The following is a 20,569-nucleotide window of genomic DNA, read 5'->3' as shown; positions in this document are numbered from 1 at the left end:
GCTGCTGCCATCTTGAGTAAGGGCAGATGATTCATGTAACATTCACTTCCTGGAATTTATCTGCCCTTAGCTCAGGAATACAGGCAGGAAGGTGTGCTTAGCTGAGAAAACCCCTCCTCCCCTCCCGAAGACTCCTGGGATGTATGACCTCATTTGCTGGCAGCAAAAAAATTAAAATAATCAATGTTGAGAAAGTGGAGTTCCACTTTAAGCAAGGTGGGTGGGGTGAGGGAAAGTAAGTAAACATGTCGCTTTTCATAAATTACACTACATGGCCCCCATCCTTTATTTTCCATACATGAGCATCCATTACCTGTGATTGTGCAAACCGGGACATCCTGGTATATGTTGGGCAGCACAGTGGCTAAAATGTTAGCACTTCCACCTGGCAGTACAGGGTCGTTGGTTCAAATCCAAACCACAGCACCACTTGCCTGGAGTTTGCATGTTCTCCCTGTGCCTGCTTGGGTTTCCTCCGGGTACTCCGGTTTCCTCCCACACTCCAAAGACATGCTGGTAGGTTAATTGGCTCCTGACTAAATTGTCCCTAGTATGTGTATGTATGAATGTGAGTTAGGGACCTTAGATTGTACGCCCCTTGAGGGTTAGCGACTGATGTGAATGTACAATATATATGTAAAGCGCTGTGTAAATTGATGGCACTATATAAATACCTGGAATAAATAAATATGTGGAGATTATATTATTATTATTATACAGGATTTATATAGCGCCAACAGTTTGCTCAGCGCTTTACAATATAACGGGAGACAATACAGCAACAATAAATAAAGAAAAATAGTGAAGCGCTTACATTACATAAAAATTAATATAAAATAAAAAGTGCCTTCAAAAATGATAATAAATATAATAATATGTGACAACTCTATATAATATACGCTAATATCTCCCTCTAGTGGAGGAAGAAAAATGGTGCAACCAAACTTATTAAATTGGTGAATTAACACACACTGTGAAAGATACTATTTTGCAGGGCATATAATCAAAAGGACTCCACAAATCAAATTAAGAGTGAATATACAAGTGAATAAAAACTCATATAATATATCAATTAACCACTAAAATATCGTGCCTAATTTACACACATTATATATACATCATAGGTGATAAAATGTCCATGCATGTGACTCTGTGCTTTTAAAACCACTCGTGTTCTCCACTTCTAGGTGTAAAATGAATCCTCCAAATGGCAGCAATGCCTGCTCACCTCCCCTCCTTGACCCTCACAGGGCCGCAGAGCTGTTTCCACCTCAGTGGTATATCCCTCCTGGCAAACTCCTTATTCCTTCTCCTCTCTTAGTTCTCCACTCCAAACTCTTGCACAGGCTCTACAGTCCATTGGTCCGCCACTCATGCTGGTAGGTTAATTGGTTCCTGTCTAAATTGGCCCTAGTGTGTGTATGTATGAATGTGAGTTAGGGACCTTAGATTGTACGCCCCTTGAGGGTTAGCGACTGATGTGAATGTACAATATATATGTAAAGTGCTGTGTAAATTGATGGTGCTGTATAAGTACCTGAAATAAATAAATATGTGGAGATTATATTATTATTATTATATAGCCAACAGTTTGCTCAGCGCTTTACAATATAACGGGAGACAATACAGCAACAATACAGTTCAATACAAGAGGGTTAGGGGGGCCCTGCTCCTTGGAGCTTACATTCTAAGATATCGTCTGAATCAAGGAGCACTACAAGCCCCAGCAGAGCCAGAATTTCCCACTAAGTGCTTTAGAGTCCAAGTCTAAGAGTCCGCTGAAGTCGGTGAGTGAGTGGGATCATTGGTGGGGAGCACAGCATGTGAATTTGCCACTAATTGTATGGAGAACAGCACACTGGCACTGATATTAATGTACTTTTGATATGATGGACTTTTTATAGTGATATTTGTTTACACGTTGTGTTGCACTTATGCGTTTGAATATCCAATAAGGCAACGCTTATCTACCCGTATTTGTACAAGTTTACTGCTGGCTGAAGGTCAGAAGTAAAGAATCACCAACCCAAGACAAGAATGCGGATCAGGTGCTGTCATTTTTTCTACCTCTCTGCTTATTTCAGGCCAGTGGCTCAGTATTGACACCATCTGGAGTCCTTGAGAAGTCACCTATTCCTGAGATTTCTTTCACTTTCATTTTGCTCTGTTTAGTATGGCGTCTGCTGCTATGAGAGAAGAACTGACTTGTGGTATCTGTCTGGAAATTTACATGGATCCCGTATCATTGAGATGTGGTCACTACTTCTGCCATGACTGCATAGTGAAGGCACTAGACACCCAGGAAGGGGGTAGATCTTATACCTGTCCTGAATGCAGAGGAAAGTACCCAAAGAGGACTTGTCTGAAGAAGAACAGGAAGCTACGTAATATAGTGGAATACTTCAGATCAATGCAGAGAGAACAGGAGAAAACCGGGGTATCATGTATGTATTCTATTTCATTTTCTGTTCCCGTGTTTGTATCCTTAAGTCTGTTGGTATGAGATCACATGGAAGTCTTTATTGTCTTTTGTGCTCAGGGAGTGTTTCTCCAGCTTTAGCAACCCCACAACCACTTTAAGCAGGGCTCTCATTCTGAACCCTGGTCTCAGATAAGTAGATTCTAGTATTGGAATCTTAGTCTTGTGTTCCAGTATAGAGGCTCCGAGGCAGAGGATGATGTGAATATAATGCGGAGTAAGTAGTAGAGTTTAGACTAGGATCCAAACACACCAGAGTTCATCCCTATTTAGCACTACCTTGCTGTGCAATAAAATTGTTAAATGTCCCCCACAATGTATGAAGAGGACATGCCAGGCTGGTGATTTAGGAGCTCACTGGCCAATTTAAATAGCTTCTTGTTGTTTCTTAGATTGTATTTCTGGCATACCACACCTTGTTCGCAACTCACCTGCATCTATCCATGAATTCTCTGTTTCCTGTCCACAACTTGTTCATCTCTACACAACCCTTCTCCATACACCCTCTGCTCCCTGACCACACGTAATCTACCAATGCCCAACACCTCTCCATGAACCCCTGCTACCAATTCTGTTCTGTATATATTTGTCATAAGGGTATTCTGCCTGTGTTTCCATTTTTGCCCTCCACTCTCCTTCTGTAATCTCAATCAGTGCTCTGCTACCTGTCCCCACCTCGCTCACCTCTTCTCAACATCTCCCTATGAACCCTCTCCAACTTGTTCCCACCTCTCACCTCTCCCACCCGCTTTCTTCCTGCCCACACTTCATTCACCTCTCCCTGTTTCCTCTCCATGAACCCTCTGCCTGCCCACACCTTACTTACCTCTGCCTGACACCTCTTCATGAACCCTCTGCTTGCCATCTACACCTCACTCACATCTCTTTGTTTCCTTTCTATGAACCCTTTGCTGCTTGTCCACACCTCCCAATACTAGCTATTTTATGCCTTGTCCACATCTCACTTGCATTTCTCCATAAACCCTCTGCTGCCTGACCACAACTGACCCACTTCTCCCTAACACCTCTCCATGAACCCCTGCTGCCTGACTACACCTTATTAATTTCCTATATGTCCTATATTTTTTACTTTAAGAGCATTCTGCTCATGTTTCCATTTTTGCCATCCACTCTCCTTCTCTAATCTCAATCTATTGCTTGCCCACTTCTCGTTCACATTTCTCAGGAGCCCTCTTCCTACCTGCCCACACCTTGCTTACCTCAACCTGACACCTCTTCATGAACTCTTATTTTTGTGTCCACACATCACTCACCTCACTCATCTCTACCTGTCTGTTCTCTGTGAACATTCCGCTGCCTGCCTACAACTTACTCTCCTCTTCCCGACACCTCTTTGTGAACCCTCTGATTCGTGTCCCCACGTCACTCACCTCTCCGTTTCTATTCCAGGAATCCTTTGTTGCCCAACCACACCTTGCTTACCTCTGTCCTACACCTTTCCATGAACCCTTTACTACCTTACTACACATCACTCCTCTATTTCTGATACAGAACTTCTCCATGAAACCTGTGCTGGCTGTCCACACCTAAATCACATTGACCAACACCATTTCATGAACCCTTTGTTGCCTGACCACACCTCACTCACTATTTCCAGGTAACTCCTCATAAACCTTCAATGACCCCATATAACTCACCTTGTCATCTTTCCTACTTGTACAATATTCCTTTGGCCACCTAATCTTCACCTTTTGATCACTTTCGTCCCATGTAATTCTCAGAATATTTTTCACATTTCCCTTGTGTTTCCAGTTACCATTTCCAGTCTGATGAGTGAATTCGTTCAGTTGGCCATAGGGCTGCCTATCAGATTTGTCAGAGAGGCAGCCAAATGGACAACTAAGGCAACTTGCACAGCAGACTGACAATGCCACTGTCAATTGGAAGATAGTGGCTTAGCACTATCAGTCTGCAACCTTCAGGTTGCTAGGGCTTGGTTTGCTTTGATATGATTGAAGACTGTTTTGTATTTAAGTTAAATCAAGAGCCTTCCCCGACAGATTCAAGGCAATGCTTGGAGCATAAAGCTAACACTTTGTTGTAGGTTTTTTGTTTTTTCTGACTGCACTTATTAATTTTTGATTGAAGTGGGTAAGTTTTTGTCAGCTCTCTCTATGTCTGCCCCATGTCTTTATTGCTTATACACTTTATTGATTGAATAAAGTATGCTTTATTTTTAGCGTATGTACTTTACAGTGTTTGGATGTCTTCTTTCCATTCTCCAGTCCCCTTTACAGGCTTGGGTTCACCCGGTAGCCACAACTCCTACCACTGAAACCAGCACAGGTACACTTTCCTCAATGGGAACCAGAACCTTTACTGGCCTAGAACGTCGCAAGCTTATCCAGCAGCAGTTGGTGTTATTGCTACATGCACACAAGTGTCAACGACAGCAGAAAGGCAGTGGTGTCATGCATGTATGCAGTCTTCCCCATTGTCTTACCATGAAGAATGTTCTGAATCACATGCCACATTGTAAAGCTGGGAGAACCTGCCAGGGTAAGCTGTTATCAAATGTACCAAGTTGTTAAAATAACCTTTACTGCTGCTCCGTATTCACTGTACCATGTTCCCAACTAGAGATGAGCGAATTATTCAAAAATTCGATTCGGCTGATTCGGCGAATTTCAGTAAGAAATTCGATTCGATGCGAATTTATTCGCTACGAAGTTAACTTATAAAAAGGGTTTCTAGGCTTCAGAGAGCCTTTAAATTAGTGCAGAACACTGTACCTTTAATTTAAATGCCCTTGGAGATGAGGAAGGAGAAGGAGAAGGATGAGAAGAAGGAGAAGGATGAGAAGAAGGAGAAGGAGAAGGATGAGAAGAAGGAGAAGGATGAGAAGAAGGAGAAGGAGAAGGAGAAGGATGAGAAGAAGGAGAAGGAGAAGGATGAGAAGATGGAGAAGGAGAAGGATGAGAAGAAGGAGAAGGATGAGAAGAAGGAGAAGGATGAGAAGAAGGAGAAGGATGAGAAGAAGGAGAAGGATGAGAAGAAGGAGAAGGATGAGAAGAAGGATGAGAAGGAGAAGGATGAGAAGAAGGATGAGAAGAAGGAGAAGGATGAGAAGAAGGAGAAGGAGAAGGATGAGAAGAAGGAGAAGGATGAGAAGAAGGAGAAGGATGAGAAGAAGGATGAGAAGAAGGATGAGAAGAAGGAGAAGGATGAGAAGAAGGACAGTTCTGTGACAGTTTCTGTCTATTTCTAACAGTTCTGTGACATTCACTCCATACAGCGGTTTCAACCGCTGTATGGAGGGAATGTCACAGAACTGTCAGAAATAGCCTATTTCTGACAGTTCTGGGACATTCACTCCATACAGCGGTTGAAACATTGTATCTATTTGTTTCCATAAATGAATCCATTTATGGAAACAAATAGATACAATGTTTCAACCGCTGTATGGAGTGAATGTCCCAGAACTGTCAGAAATAGCCTATTTCTGACAGTTCTGGGACATTCACTCCATACAGCGGTTGAAACATTGTATCTATTTGTTTCCATAAATGACATTCTGCAGATACACTTAGAGGAGCTCTGCAGATACACTTTTTGCCGGCTTGGAATTATTCTTATTTTCATCCTACTTCTTCTTCTTCTTCTTCATCCTCATCCTCTTCTTCTTCTGAGGATGAGGATGAAGAAGAAGAAGAAGTAGGATGAAAATAAGATTAATTCCAAGCCGGCAAAAAGTGTATCTGCAGAGCTCCTCTAAGTGTATCTGCAGAATAGAGGAGCTCTGCAGATACACTTTTTGCCGGCTTGGAATTATTCTTATTTTCATCCTACTTCTTCTTCTTCTTCATCCTCATCCTCAGAAGAAGAAGAAGAGGATGAGGATGAGGATGAAGAGGAAGAAGAAGAAGTAGGATGAAAATAAGAAGAATTCCAAGCCGGCAAAAAGTGTATCTGCAGAGCTCCTCTATTCTGCAGATATACTTAGAAGAGCTCTGCAGATACACTTTTTGCCGGCTTGGAATTATTCTTATTTTCATCCTACTTCTTCTTCTTCTTCTTCATCCTCATCCTCATCCTCTTCTTCTTCTTCTGAGGATGAGGATGAAGAAGAAGAAGAAGAAGAAGTAGGATGAAAATAAGATTAATTCCAAGCCGGCAAAAAGTGTATCTGCAGAGCTCCTCTAAGTGTATCTGCAGAATAGAGGAGCTCTGCAGATACACTTTTTGCCGGCTTGGAATTATTCTTATTTTCATCCTACTTCTTCTTCTTCTTCATCCTCATCCTCAGAAGAAGAAGAAGAGGATGAGGATGAAGAGGAAGAAGAAGAAGAAGAAGTAGGATGAAAATAAGAATAATTCCAAGCCGGCAAAAAGTGTATCTGCAGAGCTCCTCTATTCTGCAGATACACTTAGAGGAGCTCTGCAGATACACTTTTTGCCGGCTTGGAATTATTCTTATTTTCATCCTACTTCTTCTTCTTCTTCTTCATCCTCATCCTCATCCTCTTCTTCTTCTTCTGAGGATGAGGATGAGGATGAAGAAGAAGAAGAAGAAGAAGAAGAAGTAGGATGAAAATAAGAATTCCAAACCGGCAAAAAGTGTATCTGCAGAGTTCCTCTATTTCTGACAGTTCTCTGACAGCTCCTTCACATGTACAGCGGTTGAAACATCTGTTTCCAAATAAAAACATCTGTATCCTAAATGGAAACTAATAGATACAATGTTTCAACCGCTGTACATGTGAAGGAACTGTCAGAGAAATGTCAGAAATAGCGGAGCTCTCTGCAGGGACACTTTTGCCGGCTGATCGGGAAAAATCCGATTTGCGCACCCGAAGTAGGCAAATATTCGGATTCGCCGCGAATCGAATTTTTCCTGAAATTCGTATCGAATTCCGGTTCGCCTGGTTCGATTCGCTCATCTCTATTCCCAACCTTTGACTCCCTACTTTTAGATATTTTTTTCCATTGCCTTCAGTGCAAAAACTGTCAGGCTGCTCAGTCATTGTAGCTTCTGAATGTGACATCATAGTGCCTGTAAAATATGAAATTAAAAGAAAAAAGATGCAGAATGTGAATAGGATTCCAATATGTAAATCTTAGCGTTCAGGAGCCAGCTATTAAATCATTTTCGATGTCTTTACTGTATATTTCTTGGTTCCATAAAATTGCTGCTGGAAACCAAATTTGACTCTTCAATTCTACATTAAATAGCCCACCTTGCTTATGATTTGGTTGCCCGTTTGAGATGAAACAATTTTAAGCTTTTAGGTAGGCTAAAACTGAATGTTTTAAGAGTGTTTTATTTTATAACAGAGCTTTGTCTAAAGAATTGTAGGCTTCTTCTTCAACTTTTGAAATAAACCTGTGGGATTCACAAACGAAGATGTAGGTCTAAGTGAATTCTCCCTTTGAGGTAGACCGACGGTGCTCCAAAGGACAGTGTCTTCTTGGCACTTTAAATAGCATGAGAGTATAAGGTGAAGAGCCAGCAATCGCTCTCCAGATAAAACTACTTTATTAACCACTTCCAGTCCGCACACTTTTACCCCCTTCCTGTCCAGGCCAATTTTCAGCTTTCAGTGCTGTCACACTTTGAATAACAATTGCGCGGTCATGCAACACTTTACCCATATGAATTTTTTAGCATATTTTTGAGACAGATAAAGCTTTATTTTGGTGGTATTTATTCACCACTGGGATTTTTATTTTTTTTTGCTATGTAAATGAAAATGTCCAAAAATTTTGAAAAAAAGTGTTTTTCTTATAAAATTTTGCAAATAAATAGTATTTCATCATAAATCTTGGCCAAAATTTATTCCGTTATCTTTTTAGTAAAAAAATAAAAATAACCCAAATTAGTTTATAACCCAAAATTATAATTTTTAAACATTTTTTTTATTTTTTTATATTCTTTTTTATGGGTTTTTTTTACATACTGTCACCTTAGCAGTACAATGGTGACATTGTACTACTTGTGGGGGGTGATGAAGATTTTTTTTTTTTTTACACTGATTGCTTTTACACCCATAAAGGCTGTAAAAGCAATAATTTCTCTGTCTCTGTAGCTGCATTCTTGCAGCCATTGAGAACTACTGTGTGAGCTGTGATTGGTCACAGCTGTTGTAAATAGCCTTGTACCATGTGACCTCTGTGATCATTCACAGATTTCACACGTAGTAAGCAGTGATGTCAGAAGTGACATCTTCCCTACTACTCTTGCCAATCAGTGATCACATGATCGGGACCTCGCACAGAGGTCCCTGTAACAGCGTATACCCAGAAATGGACGCAGTTCAACCATTTTGGCTTCAACCTCCATCTTGGCAAAGGGATTAACCATCCTGACAAATATATTTCTCCCTCATTCTTCCCCCCTCCCTTTCTGAGAGTCCCAGCGACATTTGGCCAGTGTGTATGTGTGTCACAGAAGGGTCATAGGAGCTATAAAGCCCCCCAAGGGAGCCGGGGCCTCCCTGTCCAAAGATCCTGAAAATTGTAACACCTCAGAAGAGATAAGGTAAGCTTTCCCAGGAGTTGAAAGAGATTCTGACCTAATAAACCTAACTCAGCGTATGTGACAGAATCAGATAACCATTGTTAAAATCCATTTTCCCCCTATGTCTCATATCTTGGAATATGAGAGACTTACATAAAAACCTGACATATCGTCAGATTGGCTACAAAAAGGCGAACAGTTTGTTGGATTACTTGCCTTGTCTCGAATACACAGGAAAGCAGAAAAGTAGATCTCGTGAACCGTTCAGTATAGAATTACATATTTCACCTCTAATCAATCCTCAGACGTGTCTGCATAATAATCTACCTGCGGGTGGAATGTCACTTGTGCAGATGGAAAGTTAAGGGCCAAAATATGAGTAACGGGAGATTTTGGCTCTAGTTGAGGTATCCACCCATACCTCCACGCCCTACACGGGGTATTGGTCCTTGACTTCAGAGACACCCCCTGCTGGGGACTACAAAATAGGCTGTCAGGCCTAAGAGTGGGAGTTGAAGACGTCTCCCATTTTAACATCAATGCCACCTGGGGAGACCCGTGCCCTTTTGCTCTGAAACTTGGATCTGCTAACCCAGGATTTTGGCAAGTACCTTAACCCTTTCACCTCTCTCTGATATCTCTTTGCTGTGCTGTTGGTCTCTGTATGTTTATATATATATCTTAGTTACCTCTTTTCTGTAAATATTTTTATTGCACCCGTTTGACCTTTTAGTAATAAATCTTTCCTTCTGAAAGTGTTGAACTGTTTCTATAGCGCTTTTATTGCAATTTACGAATTCCTGCCTCTAAAGAAAATGCTGCTGTTTGTTTAATCCTCTGTATAACTGTGTTATGCAGACGATTACCTCAACCATTATAGTGTTATTGCTGAGATTTCCGAGGTTCCTCTTTCTCTGTACAAAAAGGAGGTAGTGGCAGTGTGAAGGGTTAATTGCGTAATTAACCTGACCCAGTAACAATCGCTCAGGCTGCCGGTACATCGATTGTGGTCCAATTAGCTGGAAAATCATTGTGCAGGGTGCAGTTGGGTGTGGCATTGTTACGCACGTGACATCGCGGTTTTAGATCAGCTAGTCCTTCGGTCACAAGTTTGGTGAGAAGGCCTGGGGTCTGACGCCGCGATCGTGACAGTCCCATCTGACGATCGGTGTTCCACTGTGTCCGGAGGACACAGCGGGCTCCAGATCGTGGTGCTGCGTGCTCCCAGGGAGCGCGCACAAGCAGGGTGCGGGGAGGCCGTTTATAAACGGCCACTCCACCCTGCACTGCCACCGTCCAGCCGTTTATATACAACAGCAGGACGGGAAATGGTTAATAAAGGGTACAGTGTGCAAGTTACAGCAGCTTACGCATTTTGGTAAAAAAACATTATTCATAGCCATGGCTATGAATAAAGACCTAATAAAGACTGGTCACTGCTAATCTCTCTCCCTGTGCAGGGTGACTAGTCTTGTATCTGCCCCTATTGTATTTTGCAGGCAGCGTGTAGTGGGTGGGCCACATTAAATGAAATAAAGTTTTTATTTATATCTTACCCTACAGTATGCACTTACAGAATATTGTGCCTTTTCATCCCTTAGTTCCCCACTGCGCTTCCTCCAGGCAGATAATCTCTCATTGGAAGAATTGCACACGACGTGACTGTCCTGTGTGCGCACCTGTAGGGAATGCCAGAAGCAACAGGAACCAGCTGTGTAAGTGTATTCATTGCCCATGTATTCTTTGGTGATATAGAACAATGTCCCACAAAAGGGCATAATTGTGAGCCATATCTGCCCTTACTGATGATAGAATATTGTGCATATGATATGTTGCAGAGCAAATGCAATTCCAAGCTTTAAAGTGACCCTGTTGTAATACCAGGATATAAACCCAAAGTACTCTGTAAAAGAAGGAGCTGAATACTTTCCTGTCCGGTGGGCAGAGAGTCCAGTATTTGTTTTATTCCAGAGCTAAAGGGTGCTGCTGCTATCTGACACTTCTGGGTGTGTCAGATAGTGTGTACTCACTGCACTCTGTGGTTCCATCTGCTGGTCACTATGTCACTCCAGCACCTTAAAGTAGTGTAGGAGCAGGTAGGTGATACTGCAGAACACGGCAGGGAAAACACTAACCTACAAACCCGGAAGTGTTGAAAAACAGTGATGCCACTAGCTCTGGAAGAGAAAGAACACTGAGAAGCTAAATACTGTGTTTCCCCGAAAATAAGACACCGACTTATAGTTATTTTTCCTCAAGAAGACACACTATGGCTTATTTTAAGGGGATGTCTTATTTTTATTAAGTATCGTACAGCAATCTACATTTATTCAAATATAGTTAAGTTGTCTTAAGCTGAAGCTTTTCCCCTATCCCCTGGTGTTTGTGGGGGGTGAGAGAGACCCACAGACTGTTGCTAGTCGGTGCTGGGGAGCAGCAGCTTTACTGGTGTTTGTGGGGGGTGAGAGAGACCCACAGACTGTTGCTGGTCGGTGCTGGGGAGCAGCAGCTTTACTGGTGTTTGTGGGGGTGAGAGAGACCCACAGACTGTTGCTGGTCAGTGCTGGGGAGCAGCAGCTTTACTGGTGTTTGTGGGGTTGAGAGAGACCCACAGACTGTTGCTGGTCGGTGCTGGGGAGCAGCAGCTTTACTGGTGTTTGTGAGGGTGAGAGAGACCCACAGACTGTTGCTGGTCATTGCTGGGGAGCAGCAGCTTTACTGGTGTTTGTGGAGGTGAGAGAGACCCACAGACTGTTGCTGGTCGGTGCTGGGGAGCAGCAGCTTTACTGGTGTTTGTGGGGGCTGAGAGAGACCCACAGACTGTTGCTGGTCGGTGCTGGGGAGCAACAGCTTTACTGGTGTTTGTGGAGGTGAGAGAGACCCACAAACTGTTGGTCGGTGCTGGGGAGCAGCAGCTTTACTGGTGTTTGTGGGGGGTGAGAGAGACCCACAGACTTTTGCTGGTTGGTGCTGGGGAGCAGCAGCTTTACTGGTGTTTGTGGAGGTGAGAGAGACCCACAAACTGTTGGTCGGTGCTGGGGAGCAGCAGCTTTACTGGTGTTTGTGGGGGGTGAGAGAGACCCACAGACTGTTGCTGGTCGGTGCTGGGGAGCAGCAGCTTTACTGGTTTGTGGGGGGTGAGAGACACCCACAGACTGTTGCTGGTCGGTGCTGGGGAGCAGCAGCTTTACTGTTGTTTGTGGGGGTGAGAGAGACCGACACTGTTGCTGGTCGGTGCTGGGGAGAAGCAGCTTTACTGGTGTTTGTGGGAGGTGAGAGAGACCCACAGACTGTTGTTGGTCAGTGCTGGGGAGCAGCAGCTTTACTGGTGTTTGTGGGGGTGAGAGAGACCCACAGACTGTTGCTGGTCAGTGCTGGGGAGCAGCAGCTTTACTGGTGTTTGTGGGGGTGAGAGAGACCCACAGACTGTTGCTGGTCAGTGCTGGGGAGCAGCAGCTTTACTGGTGTTTGTGGGGGTGAGAGAGACCCACAGACTGTTGCTGGTTGGTGCTGGGGGAGAGAGACCCACAGTGCCGAGTAAAACAGCAGGCACAGCTTTACTTCTTCCCCGAGGCCACACAATATGGTACCTAAAGCAGAGCGTCCTGATCCTCACTTCACTGAGAAGACTTTTACTTTCACTTTCTACCTCTTCACCATCTCCCTCTATGAATTGGCTTGCAGCACGCACAGAATGACTGGGAGCCGACCTTGTTCATGGGGCTGCCCGCAACCTCTCCATTCACCTCCGAGATAGCAGCTGTCACAATGGGGGAGATGAGAAGGGCTGCCCGGCTCCGCGCCCGTACACTGCATAGCCACGCCTATCACTGTCTTATTTTCGGGGTATGGCTTATATTGCGCAAATGCTTAGAAATCCTGCTATGGCTTATTTTATGGGTATGTCTTATTTTCGGGGAAACACGGTACTTACCTATCCAGTGGGCACTGAATCCAATTTCAGGAATTTTTTATTATAGCGGCACATTCACTTTAAGGCGCACATTCCGGAAACTCTCCATGTGCATTCTTGAAATGCTCAAAAAATGTGTTAAAAATGCACATCACACTTGTTTTGCCATTAATTGTTAATGGTACCCCAAATATGGCTAGCAAACACGTGTTTTGCGGCATGGTAAAACGTGTGCGAAACTTAATGCCCGAAAACGTCCGAGAGCTTCTTTTGGCACGTTTGTCCCCCATAGGGCAGCCCATTCAAATGAATAAACTGCCATATTCTGTTGCGGAAAAAGCACAGAAAAACATGGGTGACAAATGTGACACAGCACTGTGAATGGGACCTTGAATGTGGCATGCATTCCTGCAATATTGCACTCTCTGCTGTGGAGTATAATGGAATGCCCATCTATCTACAGACATGCAGGGAGGCAGGCACTCTTTTATACTCTATGGCATGCCTGTATCCAGAGGTGTACCTACAGGGGTCGCAACTGAGACCTGGCCCCATGCTTCAGGGAGCCCATGTGGTCAATTGTACGCCTGGATAGGAGGAGAGGCAGGGCAGCTTCGAATTCAGTGGTTACAGGAGGAAAATCGAGAGATCATTTCCTCTATATGCAGCTTCCCCCTTATCTCCTCCTATCCAGCTTCTTTCTGCTTTGTCATTTAGCGGCCCTTTCATTTTCTCAACAGACAGTTAGTGATCAGTACCAATCACTGACTCTATCTATTCATAACTGAAACACAGTAAACTGTGTTTACTATGCTTCAGTTTATGAATGGGCAGGGAAATCTGTACAGACCTATTCCTGTCCATTCATTCTGTGCAGCTGAGGATGCAGAGAATGAGATTGAGGGCTGTCTCCTTAATCTCATTTCTCTGTCCCAAAGGTGGAACATCAGAGGTCTGTTTAGACCCCTGATATCTCACCAAAGCCAAAGAGCTCCTAAAAACAAAATTGTAAAAAATAATTTTAAAAAATTTAAAAATGGTAAAAAGAATAATAAATAAAATAAAACAACAACAATAAAGAAAACTACTGACACCAGTGGCGGAACTACCAAGGTCGCAAAGGTCACACTTGTGATTGGGCCCTTGCGCCCCCCCCTTAGCTATTTCTCTAATGATTGAATTAATTTTTTTCCCTAATTATTTTATTATCACATTAAAAATGCTCCAAATGAAAAAAAAAAAAAACTTTTATTTTGATTATAAGTAGGTCCACCAATGCTTTGTTCTATTATTGTAAGTTTAGTGTTGTTATAAATTGGACAAATCAAAGAACAATGTAGACATTTTTATCTACTACACTAGTTGTTTTAAAAAAATACTTTTCAAAGTAGAAAACAAAACAGTTTATATATATATATATATATATATATATATATATATATTTATTTATTTATATTCTATCCCTGGCCATGCGGGATTTCCTGCATGGTAGGGGTTGGGGAAAGACCTGGAAACCTACCCTGTACAATAATTGCTAAGAGAATTCATGGAAGAAGTCGCTTGCGAGTGATGGTCCATGCAATTGCCAAGGGTCGGATACAACTGAATGGATAGATAGATATTCTATGGATTTAAAAGACAATAAAATATTTTTTTGCAAGACAATATAATCAAAAGAAAGTGTTGTTTGTGCTAAAAACTGTATTGTTTTGTTAAATTCTATGCAGCCATCCAATCAACCTATGGATATAAATTTGACCCTTTGTCTCTTTTAAATAGTGCTTATGTAGTGTGCAAAAATGCCTATAAAAATGTGATATCAGCACCAATATAACCACACATACATACATAGTATACATCTTCTTTATAAAATGCATTAGACTATTGGTGGTTTATGTGGATCCTCTGAGATCTATGCAAAGCAGAATGGGCCCCAGGTCAGTAAAGATGCAGATACATATGTATGTCAGTAAGAAGATATGAACCAGGCTGGGCTGCAGGCAAATATCCCCTCTTCCTTTGTGTCCCTATCTGATAAATAGGTCTGAATGTGCAGTTTATAAGCATGATGTCCTTTTCCTCAGGAGACTTTATATAGTCATCATACAGGGTTTTTTAGTCTGGAGACTAAAGCTTGCCATAGATGGATCAAAATTTGACCAGTTCAGCAAGGACCGGACAAATTTCAATTAGTGTGAGACCTTCCCTTAGATTGATGACTGTCAAATGAACAAGCCGGAAAACTTTTGATGATCAACTGCTGCAGTCAATTGGCTGCAGCTGCTAATTAGTGTATTCTGACAGCGCCGGGCCCCACTGTCAGAATACAATATCCCAGTTGGGTAGGAGGGGTTGATGGATTCCTCCATCCAACCCGTTTGTGTAGTTGGAGGAACTGTCTACGGTCAGCTTTAGTTAACAATTTCTAACACAATAGTTTGGATTGTCTTAGGTATATACAGGTAGTGCTGCAAAAACAAATAGCAAATAGTATTTCTCTGTTGAATATTTTTACTTTCTCTCTCTTTTTTTTTTTTTTTTTTTACAGCATAGGTACATGGATATAAAGTCAATACAGAACTGAAAGGCAAAATGAAGCAAGATTCACTGACATCAGTAGCCCAACTGAGCGAACAGTGCCAGAACCTACCGTGTGAACTTACGTGGTGCCGCCATGCAGATTTTACTAAAGATTCAAAATAAAAAAACTATACAACTAACAAATAAAAATGGTCTTTGTGTATGAATTCTAATGGTTGCCAGTAGCCAAAAGCCCATTGAAGAGTACAAGTTTTTTTCTTATTTTTCACCATTTTTATTTTATATGATACCAATCAAGGTTTACGCTGGGCAAATAACCTTTCAGTTTTTGCCTGCATAGAATGAATAAATACAAATTATTTGTAGGTGATATCGCATGTATGAAACTGAAATATAACAGATGAAGACTTCAAGGGTTATTGGGGAACTGTCCAACTTCTTCTGTATGGTTCTCAGTGGTCTGAGAATTTAAATTGAAGAAGGCCCAGACTCTTCTCTATCTGATAAGTTATGCTTCCTCACATCATTATGCAGCTAAGGACTGGGAAATGTTTTAGGGCCCCTTTCTCCAGGATAACATGGTGTAAGCAGAAGTTGTTACTATACTCTTAAGTACCGAAGTGCTGCAATCTTTATTTCTGGAATTAAAGTATAACTAAAAGCAAACATTTTTTGTGTCAGATAGAAGGGAGCTCCTTCTGCTGCCAGTCAAACTCCTGCAAGGAGGGAGCATGGGCATGGCTTACCAGCGCTGTGTGTATCTATGCATGCACACCGCTCGGCTTGGGAGCGCATACACATGGGTGCCTTCTTAGCATCCGGCTTGCTGGGGAGGCACCCAGAGGAGGAGCAGGAGGATCAGACAGTGCCAGTAGGGAATTGCCAAAGAGGAGGTAAGGGACCTTTTAAATAAAACCTTAAAATAAAAGCCACAATATTGCACAGAGCAGGTAAGTATAACCTCTTTTTTTTTTTTTTTAATTCCAAAAGGTATTTATTGAAGTAAAAGGCATATCAGGTCATATACAGATACGGAGCACAGTCCGCGTATATACATCTGGCCTATTCTTCCGTAACGCAGACGGGTTATCAGATATTCATTTGAAGTGTGAATCGTTCTGAAGCAAAATAACACATTATAACAGGTGAACGATATAAACCAGTAAAGTATTGATTATAAATGGTAGTCTAGAAAATTAGGATGGATGCTGATCTATTGAGTAGGGAGTGCTCACATAATAGGACAATGAAGCATAGGACAACGATATCATCTAAAGGCGTGCATATCGTATGTGTCCGTATCCAAAAAATGTAGGTTTTTTTTTTTATAAAGGACATGCACACCTATATGCGAGATGACACTCCATCCCTTATAAGAGATATAGTCAGTTGGGTAAGAAAAAGGTGTGAAGGAAAGAAGGAAAAGAAAGGAGAAGGGAGCATCAGATGAAAAGATAGGAAAGATAATGTCATAGAGGGGAGGGAGAGAAGGAAAAAAAAAAAGGGGGGGGTCAATTATTAAGTAGTTACTGTTAAACCAATCATATCGTGGTACATTAGTCAAACTAACGTATATTATTCCTTTGATTTAAGATACAGTATGGTTAGGCTCAATCCATGGAGCAATTCTGTCGGTGAGAGCTTTAAAGGTTGTCTCTTTTTTTTACTTTAACAAAAAAAATTATAGCCTTTAATATCACTTTAAGTCTGGGCCCTGACATGTCCAGAAGGCTGAAAAAAAGTTCGTTTTTGAAAATTTGCTTTTTATTAGTTATTGAGATGGTAATAATGCAACATATCTAACGAGCAGGGCCCTCTGTTTCCTCTTGTACCAAATTGTATCGTAACTGTAATGTCTGCCTTCATTTTGTAAAGTGCTGCGCAAACTGTTGGCGCTATATAAATCCTGTATAATAATAATATATTTCTCTGCAGCTCCTTCCCTGTTTGGTCAGGTGACAAAATGGAAAGTGATGGGAGCACTCACAATCGGCCACCAACAAAAGAAGGCATTCTAATGTCCTCCAATGGAAGGGGCACACAATACTGACCACCAACCTAAAAGGACCACTTTTACCATTGACCACTAATGTAGGAGACACTTCTCCACTGACAATCAGTGAAAAGGTGCACTTCACCTATGACTGCCTATGTAAGGAATATAAGGTGATACCACACTGAACACTATGTGAACATACTGCAAAAATACCACTGAATTTCATAAGCTGTGCTGTACATTACATACTCCTGACCTAAGGGTTTGTTATCTCAGCGGTTGCTGATTGCTAACTAGTACCCAACCTAGTTAATCAAGTTCTTACTTAAAGAGTAACTCTACTTTTGTTGAGAAGAATGCAAGCCCTATTGGGTAACAGTGTACTCTCCAGCACTCCGGGAATCAATTGCCAAAGGAAGGCCAGGGGAACCAAGGCAAAAGGTGGCCTATGGATAGCGTTTTGGAGATGCAGCCCTCCTCAGATAGGGAAATCAACAACTTAAAAAGAGCAAACAGGTGGCGCAAACACCTACTGCATTATCCAAGGTTTATTGAAAAGTAAAAAAGACAAAAACATACAGACATAGCATGTGTGCAAAGCTTTGTATGATAATAAGAGATGGCCACAACAATGGGCAGGGTGTTCCGACTGTCAGTGTGGTTGGCTCTCTGAAGCGTTTCAGGGACGAATCCCTTTCCTCAGAGCTAAGCTAAGCTTCCATCATTAGCTCTGAGGAAAGGGATTCATCCCCAAAACGTGTCAGCAAGCCGACCACACTGACAGTAGGAACACCCTGCCCATTGTAGTGGCCATCTCTATTATCATACAAAGCTTTACACACATGATATGTCTGTGAGTATGTTTTCGTCTTTTTTACTTTTCAATAAAACTTGGATAATGCACTAGGTGTTTGCGCCACCTGTATGCTCCAATCCCTATTGGGTGACCAATGTACATCTCAAGGATTTTATCAAACTTTGTGGCAGATTCCTGCCTTGCCCTTTACCATGAAGTTTTCTCTGTTTTTGTTTCACCATGTCCTCTGCAGACTGATTCTGAATGGGAGGGGCTGACTCATTATAATCAGCTGGTGTACTCTCAGTATTTTAATGAGAAAAGCTGCAGTATCTACATCCCTGAAGAATCATTTAACCCTTGGGGAGTACCTAACCCAAACTGAAATCCCTTGTGCAGGGGGTGTTTAAAAATTTTACTTATATCTTAGTGAAAACATCTGGGAAATTTAGTGAACCAATCAAATAAACAGGAATATGAATTTCTGGGACCCTTCTCTACACCAGCAGTGTATAGAACACAATCAGGTTGCCATATTACATTGAATTTTTCATAAGATTACAGCATCAGATTGAAAAAGAAAGGTAATTTTAATAAGATAACATTACAACATGGCTTGTGTTGCAATTCCACAGTATATGCTTCATTATTTTTTGCATTTTCTCTATTTTTTTCCACAAATGTTGAAGTTAAGGAAGGCAAAGGCATAGAGTTAGCTTAATGTCTATATTTTGTGCATAGGAAGGCATGCGGTTTCTTTTTTTATTTTTGTTCCAACGTTCACTGTGGTATGATATACTGTACGTTCCTTGGGATTTCTCTTTCCAGTGCGCCCAGGGTTGCACAAAATTTTTTACAATCAAAGCAATGCACCTGACTTAAAACATTCAGATTAAAAAATGAGGTGTCGCGCAGATATTATTATTACAGGTACTTATATTATTATTATTATTATACAGTATTTATAAAGCACCGATGATTCGCTCAGCGCTGTACATTACAAAGGGGGACAGAACATGTGACAGAACAATACCAATACAATGCAAAACATGAGGGGATTGAGGGCCCTGCTCTTTCGAGTTTACAATCTTATATAGCGCTGTCAATTTACGTAGTGCTTTACGTACAGTTCAGCTCATATATATTTAGGCACAATTTTAGTTTTTTTTTCAGGTATTTACCAACACATATTCAAACTATAGTTATATCATGGATATGGGCTGAAAGTGCACACTCTCAGGTTTAATTTGAAGGTATGTACATCCAAATTGGAGGAAGGGTGTAGGAATTACAGCTCTTAAGAGTAGCCATCCAACCTTTTTCAAGGGATTCCAGAGAAGGGATACTGTACAATAACCTTGCCAGCATAAGAACAGACATCTAGGATTACTCCTACACAGGGGCGGACTGACCATTTGGAAACTCGGGCGCTGCCCGAGGGCCCGGGGTCAGTAGGGGGCCCCATGAGATGTTCCTGGTACCTTTTTCATAGGCTTTTTTGAGTTTGGGCCCCATGATCCCCTATTGCCCGGGGGTTCCATGAGTTGTCAGTCCGCCCCTGCTCCCACATAAGGTCAAAAGAAGCGTTACTGCGTAGCATCCAGCCAAGGCTTTGGCTATAGACAGGGCTGCTGATAAGACAGTTCAGCCGGTCTTGTTGTACTAGACCTGGGCCCCATCAGCTCAACAGGGGTGTTTGGGGCAGCTTTATAATTCTTTTCTGCCAAATACAAAGATAGGACTCTCCTTTAAGAATCTTTCACCCAAGCTTTTCCAATTAGGGCCACCTGCCAGTTTTTCATGCTTACCTTAATTGAAAGCTCCATGTGGGTCTACAGGAGTCTGGATGTAAATGGAATTCTTGCCATTTACATCCGCCTACCTCCATGTCCATTCAGGTCCAGAAAAAAAGTTTTTTTTCAAGGCAGGGTCAGGGGAGGGGCCAGGGGTGGGATCAAGGGTGGAGTCAAAGGGGGCCCTATCAGGTAGACTGTACAGGATTTCTATCAGTGACCCTGGCTATAGATACCCTTTAACATGTGATCTGCATTCATCTCTTGGGTCGGCTGCTGAAAGTATTCAGCATTCGTTGTCGTTTCCAGTATGTGCTGAATATCTTCACCCATTCAAGACAAGAACGCAGATAAGCAACTGTCATTTTTACTTCCTCCATACTTATCCTGGGCCAGTGACTCAGTATCTGGGGGGTTTCCAAGAAGTCATCTGTTCTTCTTAGAAATTCTTTCACTTTCATTTTGTGTTCATCATGGCGTCTGCTGCTATAAGAGAGGAGCTGACCTGTGCTATCTGCCTGGACATTTACACGGATCCCGTATCACTGAGATGTGGTCACTACTTCTGCCATG

The sequence above is a fragment of the Staurois parvus genome, unplaced genomic scaffold (genome assembly GCF_062004578.1).
Source record: "Staurois parvus isolate SC_StPar_1 unplaced genomic scaffold, SC_StPar_1.0 ptg000018l, whole genome shotgun sequence".
NCBI classification, from domain to species: domain Eukaryota; kingdom Metazoa; phylum Chordata; class Amphibia; order Anura; family Ranidae; genus Staurois; species Staurois parvus.
The sequence above is the reverse complement of the archived record's forward strand: the minus strand, read 5'-3'. Positions refer to the sequence as shown.